This window comes from Pinus tabuliformis, chromosome J (assembly GCF_031772625.1).
Source record: "Pinus tabuliformis cultivar Carrire ecotype Pingquan chromosome J, CPIR1, whole genome shotgun sequence".
NCBI classification, from domain to species: domain Eukaryota; kingdom Viridiplantae; phylum Streptophyta; class Pinopsida; order Pinales; family Pinaceae; genus Pinus; species Pinus tabuliformis.
This window is the reverse complement of record NC_142295.1, coordinates 317,809,280-317,816,766: the sequence shown is the minus strand read 5'-3', so window position 1 is coordinate 317,816,766 and position 7,487 is coordinate 317,809,280. Positions and strand designations below refer to the sequence as shown.

The following is a 7,487-nucleotide window of genomic DNA, read 5'->3' as shown; positions in this document are numbered from 1 at the left end:
TGGACAATAGCAAAAACAACAAAGAAACCAACGCATAACATTAACTATGAAACAACTCAACAACCTACCAGTATAACTCATCACAGGACAACTCATCAACCAAACAAGTCACAATTCTAGAGCACTCCATTTCTACATTATTCTAACATCCCCTTTAATGGAGAAATATATTTTCCATAATGCCTAGTTGTTGTCTACATATTTCAAAGTCTATCTTTCCAAGAGGCTTGGTAAAGATGTCAACTACATTTTCATTTTTATTACAATAGATTAAGTCAATCTCCTTTGACTGTATATTTTCCCTTACAAAATGGTGTTGGACTTCAATATATTTTGATCTCGCATGATAAATTGAATTATTTGTCAACTTAATAGAGCTTTGGTTGTCACATTTGATATTTGTGGGACCTTTTTATTTTTTTCCAACATCTTTATGAATTCTCAGCTAAATACATGATGATGGGTTACACTTTTGGGCCAAATGTGGTCATGAAATCGAAATTTTACTCTTTGATGAAATTGAAGCCCTTAAAATTTATATAAGAATTGTGAATTTTCATTCGGAGTAAAAAATTAATATGTGGAGAATTATGTTTTGTCCTAATTATATATTTTGCAAAAAAAATTAGTGTCATATAATATGTCAATTTTCCATTAAATGAAATGCTTGTCCTTGCAAATTCTTGAAAATCCTAAGAGATATGTGTGTGTGTGTTTGCTAAGCATAACTTAGTATAAAATGTGTAATTTTAAAAAAATATATATATGAGCATGATCTACATAGGGAGAACTATGTTTTTCATACTAAAAAATTATTTTTTATGCAAAATTTTATTCTTTATTATTTTTCGAAGTTGGGAAGTAATATTTCAATTGCATTTTGCAGACACATGTTCACTTAGGATTTTTTTAAAACTTTGTATATTTTATGTTATTGATTTTTTATTCACGAATTATGTTTAAAATAAATTAGATAAAAAATATAATATGAGTTCGAAAATGTCAAACTCATATGCCATTGGATAAAGGGTTACGTCTCCAATCCAAAATGATCAACTCTGCCACGTAAGGACAAATTTTGTTTGGAGTCCCGTAGGGTACAAAATGGTGTTGCAAAGACATTTGTAGAAGAGGAATTAAAATTTTGTTTTTTAACGTGGTTAAACAGGGGCTCCCTTAGGCTCCCTCGAGTCTAGCTATTATCTAAAAGAAAGTTGCCTTTAAGCCAATTATAAAATCTATTTATTCCACAAAAATAATTTTTATAAATATTTAAATATATTCAAAACTCTAATTTTACTTAATTCTAAACCCAAATTTTATTTTATTTTACCAAGAAAATAATTATAATAATATATTGATAATTTTCTATAAAATATTTTAACTTTGCATTTTCAATTTTGAAATTCTTAAAAATTATAATTTGTTTATTGTTTTAATTTTAAATATAACATATTTTATACTTAATCAATTTATAATTTTTTATGTAGAAAATTTCAATAAAAATAATTAAATTATATAAATAAATTAAAAAAAAAAAACAACAAACTAAACTAAATTTTAAAATATTATTATTTTAAAAATAATTTCATTCGCACATTTAAATCCAGATTACTCAAATTCAAATTAGTGAAATAATGTTTTAAAATTTCTTGACCTGTGATTTTTTTTTAAGTGTAAAATACAAAGTGTTATTTTTCATTGTTTAAATTCTATTTTTGAATATTAAAAATTTTAACCATAAAAAACTTAATTGTTTTTCTATATATGAAATTAATATTAACATAAATTAGTTAACATAAATTTTTAAATAATTTATTACGCCGTAAGGCGTTTCCCTCTGAAATCAACTCCCCTCTATGCACACATGTCATCTTGTGCGCCACAAGATTATATGTTAGACAATTGCAAAAGTTTTAGTCGTTCGATCAAGGTGGTTACCAATTCGTTGCAGAAATGGTTTGCGGAAACTCGATGTTCTTTCATTCTTCTCGGTTGGGTTTGGGATGAACAGACAGTTGTGATGCCTCACTCCAAATCTAAGGCCCATATTAGCGTGGCACCATTCTTGTCTAGCCCAAACCCTACTTTCTCATTTCATTGTTTTGTTGGAATCCCTCTCTCCCAGCGGCGGACAGGTACCCTGTGGTTACTCCAGACTCATGAATTTTTTGAATGTATGGCAATGAGGCCTTCCCCTATAGCTTATAGGTATGTCATTCTTGTGTTTACTACTTCATTTTACATTCCCGTGGTGTGGGCATTACCGTCTCGTCTAATTTTCATGGGTTTGGATGTGCCAGAGGATGTGTGCTAGTATCGTCGAGCTGGTTCAAGTATTCATGGGACAAGAGAACAATGGATTCCATTACCATCGTGGTGAAAACTCTCAGGTCTGCATTTATCATTTTTCCCTCAATTCCTTGTTATTGTTGTTTTGTGTTCCTCAAAGGAACGTGTTTGGTTCTCATGCAAACTATTTTTCTTTAGTTGTTTAGGGTATCCACAGTGGAATGGAATTCACCAAACTATACCAACGGAACCAAGAGCAACTTCTCTTCAAGTGTGCTATGTATCTATAGGTATGGATTATTAACCCTTGTCTCAGAAAAATAACTCCCCTATTTACTTTTTTTCATTTATGCTACCTGTAGCCATGGTGTAAGCCTCGACTGGTTGTGGCTCTGTGACCTCAACTAGTTCACTTGGTTTATCAGTGGGTATTTCAGGGCACCATTGATGGTCGCTACAATGCTAATGTTTTCCCTCGTACATTTAATTAGGAGTGTTATGCATATCTCAGTGCCTGCTGCGACCGATTGTCGTAGTTTCTTAGTCTATGTATCCTCATTCTGGTGTGTGCCTGGCCTTACAGGTGGAATCAGGTGGCTCAGATTTTTGGTGCATTCGGTCTTTCGTGATTAGACCCATCTCCAGTATCTCATGGCAACTGGCCTATGAACACCCATGGAGTGACTCACGCCCTTAATACTGCAAGTTTAGCTCTTTTTTGCCTGCATAGAGATATCATCTTCCTCATGATTTATGTTGTTAGGAGAGATATATTGGTTTCTAGGAGAGTAGGGGTTCCAGTTTTTCTTGTACAATCTTCTTGAAATTTTTGAAGTAATGTTTTATGTTATAATACGAGTGAGGCCTACGTCCACGCATTCTTTAGAGATGCTATATTTTTTTGTAATACAGTGAAATTAGTTTTAATGGGTGACCATTATGGCCCGCTAGTACTCTGTTTATCTTGCCGATGCTTTTTAATAATTTTGATATTAATCTATCAAAGTTTCTTCTTCTATTTGTTTATGTGAATAAGGGTTTCGACTCCCCTTTCAATATTGTTATGGCTCACTTACTTGTTGATAGTAATATATCAAAATTGTTTCCTGTAGGTGTGACATAATGGTTCTGTGTATGGTATAGGTAGATGCTACCTATTACCGAGAGTTTCAACTTCGGTGATAGTAGTTGCACTACCTCTCACATCCTAACTTAATATTTAAATGAAATACAATTTGTGTCTAGCCGCTAGAGCAGAAAGCGAACACACATTACTTGATAAAAAACTACAGCTAACTTGAATTATTTTATGAAATACAATTTGTGTCTAGCTGCTAGAGCAGAAAGCGAACACACCCTACTTGATAAAAAACTACAACTAACTTGAATTATTTTATATTTTCCTCACGACCATGTTTTTTAGTAAACTCAGGCAATCTGGTAGTACTCCTAGTAGGATTAACCAGTGGCCTTGTCTCCAAAGGAGAAAACCCTGAGGTAAACTACCAGGTTTAAGCAGAACCGGGGTTAGGACGGAAAACCCTAACGAAGATTTACCCGAGGAAATCATATACTATAGCCGCGTGCTAAAAGCGGAAAATAGAAGGAGCCGGGAAGCTCTGTTCATAAATAATGAACCCTAACCTCATTTTTTTTAACGTGAAAACGCACAGAGCAGTGAAGCGAATAATCTTCGAAAACAGTAAAATCATTGTGATAAGCAAAGACGATATAGTGACTTATCTGTATACAAATTCTTCAGCCGAAGGCTTTCATTAAATATTTCTAAGACAGTACATACTCGCAGAACCAAAGAAAAGACTGAACAAGCCAAAAATTCAAGGTAGTCAAAGCAGACTTGTGCGTATTTTCCGAAAATGAACTTTCATAAAATATATCATGTTAACAGGACGACATCAAGAAACCTGAATGTATAATAACAGTAAATCTGCAAATAGAACCGTATATGACCAGCTTCCAAAATTACATTTAATAGGGAAACAAGATAGCATACACAGGAAGGTATTCCAAGAAACAGTACAACATAACCTTAAAAGAAAAGCCTGTCATGGCCGTAGCCGCATATCATGCCCTTCAGTAAGAAAATCAAGGTACATATTATTACTTCTGTAAAATTACAAGGCCCTCGGCCAGAGTTAACATCAGAACAACAAAACAGTCCGGAAATCAGGTAGCCCCTGCCGGAATCAAAGAGAGGCGCAACCTAGTAAGCAGGTCCGCAAGGAAGCCCTCGATGAGATATCAATAGGCACAAGGGGGGGGGGGGGGGGGCGGGGGGGTGCTACCCCTCTGAGTAGCAAAACACAACCTGGCAGATAGCACCCTTAATTTCAGTTGACGTGGAACTCAAGAACTCTTTGGATGCAATACCCTACATATGACCCCAAGCACAAAACACTTCAGCCGAAGCTTACCTGGAGAGCTTGAGCGCACCGAAATCTGCTGGCCTGAACCGAATCCGCGTGGGAGAATAGTTGGGAAAGCTCGAGCCTGAAACCACCATTCCTGTATACAGCAGATAGTAAACAATTAGTATGTAGAAAATCTGTATTTGACATAAGCATCAAACCAAAGGAAATTACGAGCTCAGAGTTGTTACTGGAAGGATTCTGGCAACTTACCATTCGAGGGACAACCCAAAACTTCATGGCTGATCTTCAATGACAGAGTATCCATCTTACTCAAAGAACTCGACGGAGGAAGGATGAGCAGAGCCCGAACAAGCGTCAAGAGCTTAGGAACCAAATGAACCACAACCCAGCAACCAAGAATGTGTATTACCGCTGAAGAGTTCGTAGCCCTTGGATCTGAGATCTGAGCTCTCCTTCGTCGATGGGAGTAGGAATCCCGAGGCATCCAGCTATGGAGGGACGACCTGCTCGTGCCACGAAGCCATGGCAGAGCCGAAGAGTTTGACAAATCCCAAATCGAACGGTCCATGGTTAAACACGCAATGAATGAGTTAATATTCACCGCATAGGATAGGTCACGGTATTAATTACAGTATACTGTGCATAAGACTGTGCGTACCGTAAAGCACGGGTTAAGATGTGGCCCAGAAAACAATATAACATATGCAAAAAAAATATCAGTGGATAAAAAATATAGTTAAATGTGACCTCTGTCCATAAACCTTGTAATTAATGTTATTTTTAAATTACCAGGTTACCCAGATTAAGTTTCACTTTCTTATTATTATCTTATATACGTCTATTTATCATTAATATGGTAATGTAATAAGGGAGGGACTGTGCATAAGACTGTGTGTACCGTAAAGCACGGGTTAAGATGTGGCCCAGAAAACAATATAACGTATGCAAAAAAAATATCAGTGGATAAAAAATATAGTTAAATGTGACCTCTATCCATAAACCTTGTAATTAATGTTATTTTTAAATTGCCAGGTTACCCAGATTAAGTTTCACTTTCTTATTATTTTCTTATATACATCTATTTATCATTAATATGGTAATGTAATAAGGGAGGGACATGACATCCACATTAAGTTTCACTTTCTTATTATTTTCTTATATACATCTATTTATCATTAATATGGTAATGTAATAAGGGAGGGACATGACATCCACGGAGTGCATGCTGCAAGCATTCATATATATATATATATATATATACCATTCCACGGAGCGCATGCTGCAAGCATTGAACATATATATATGATTTTGTTCAATTTATTAATTTTTAGAATATTAAAGAGAAATATTTATTTTAATATTAAATTTGGTTTCCTAATTTTTTTAAATTATATTAATGATATATGAGTAATATGTTATCTACAAAATAATTTAAAATTAGTGGTGAAAAGTTACATTAAGAAAGGGAAACAATTAGTGGGGCTAATATATAGTGCAATATATAAGAATATCTAATAATAAATTCATTATAAGTATTTTTATTCTTTATGAAAGTATTTTTTTGTTGTATTTGTGTTCTTCAATCTTATGGCATTTCCTTTGCAACATCTGGTGCAAATGCTAATTTAAATATCTTGTTAAAATCTCAATCACTGATTTAGATAACAAATCTAAATTCTAAAAAAATATTTAACTACCCATAGAAAAACAACTATAAATAACTAATAATACAATTCAAACATGATTAGCACTTTTAAGACTCAACTACTTTTAAATTGACACTTCAATACTCACACTGACACGTCAAACCACTACTTCCAATACCAATATATTTTTGTATACAGCTAGTGGTTTGATATATTTCCCACCTAACTCGGTTTTTCCTGTGCCTCTTTATTTGTTGGCAGCTTGTGAGGACTGCTGTTTGTTGCAAATTTTGTGTGATTCGCGTATCTTAGAAAAGACAAAATATGATTATATTTCAGTGGTTAGGAAAGGAAAAGCCGAATCGATCAATCGAATGGATAAACAGTGTACCATGTTTACTTTTTCTGTATATGCAGCCACTCTGGTTTTTGGCACCCTAGACTCTAAACCATATTAAGCCTGGTTAAGATGCTCATCATTTCCGTGTATAATTAGCTATGGCCAGCCCTTGAACTTCCCCTTACCCATGAGTTCGCCCTCAAGGGCATTGAATCTCCAGATTTCTGATGCTGTCCATTTGGGTTTTCTTAGAAGCCAAGGAGGATTTTGGGTTTTGCAGCTGCCCCACCATGGACACCCACAGGATAGATATTCTATTTCCCTCGTCAATGCAAACCGAAAAGGCAGAGGGTGAAGTTGCGACAGTCGCCCCACGCGTCTCCAGCATAGTGGATCGTCTGCCGAGTCAAAAATTGGAAGCAGCTTATGTGCCGCAGGTGGTTTCACTCGGTCCTCTGCATTTCGCAAAACCCCAACTTGGCAGATATGAAACATTCAAAGACGAGCTCCCTCACATACTAGTTGACAGAGCTGGTCGCCCTCCCTTCAGTGGCCTAGTTGCAGACATGATAGTGCAGGGTAGTATGAGCTCCTCCATATTTGTAATGACATGAGTGACGAGGAACTGGGTTGGATCTTGGCTCGTGACGGCTTATTCCTTTCCTTTACAACCCTGATGTTCAGATTTGGCAAAAAAATATTCTATTACCACTAGTATATATCATGTTGGATCCCAATTTTAACATTTTTGAGTCCATGTTTATCCAATATTACAGTTCTGCAACATTCAAATATATATATTTTAATATGGCATAG

The 7,487-nt window shown here is 35.1% G+C and overlaps 1 long non-coding RNA gene across 1 annotated transcript; it reads left to right on the top strand.

Moving 5' to 3' along the window:
• Positions 1 to 2,193: 2,193 nt before the first annotated feature.
• LOC149227016 (uncharacterized) lies at positions 2,194 to 2,951 on the top strand. The gene is made up of 3 exons (XR_016247085.1): positions 2,194 to 2,393; positions 2,499 to 2,582; positions 2,876 to 2,951. It is a non-coding gene; the product is annotated as an uncharacterized LOC149227016 (long non-coding RNA).
• The last annotated feature ends 4,536 nt before the right edge of the window (positions 2,952 to 7,487 follow it).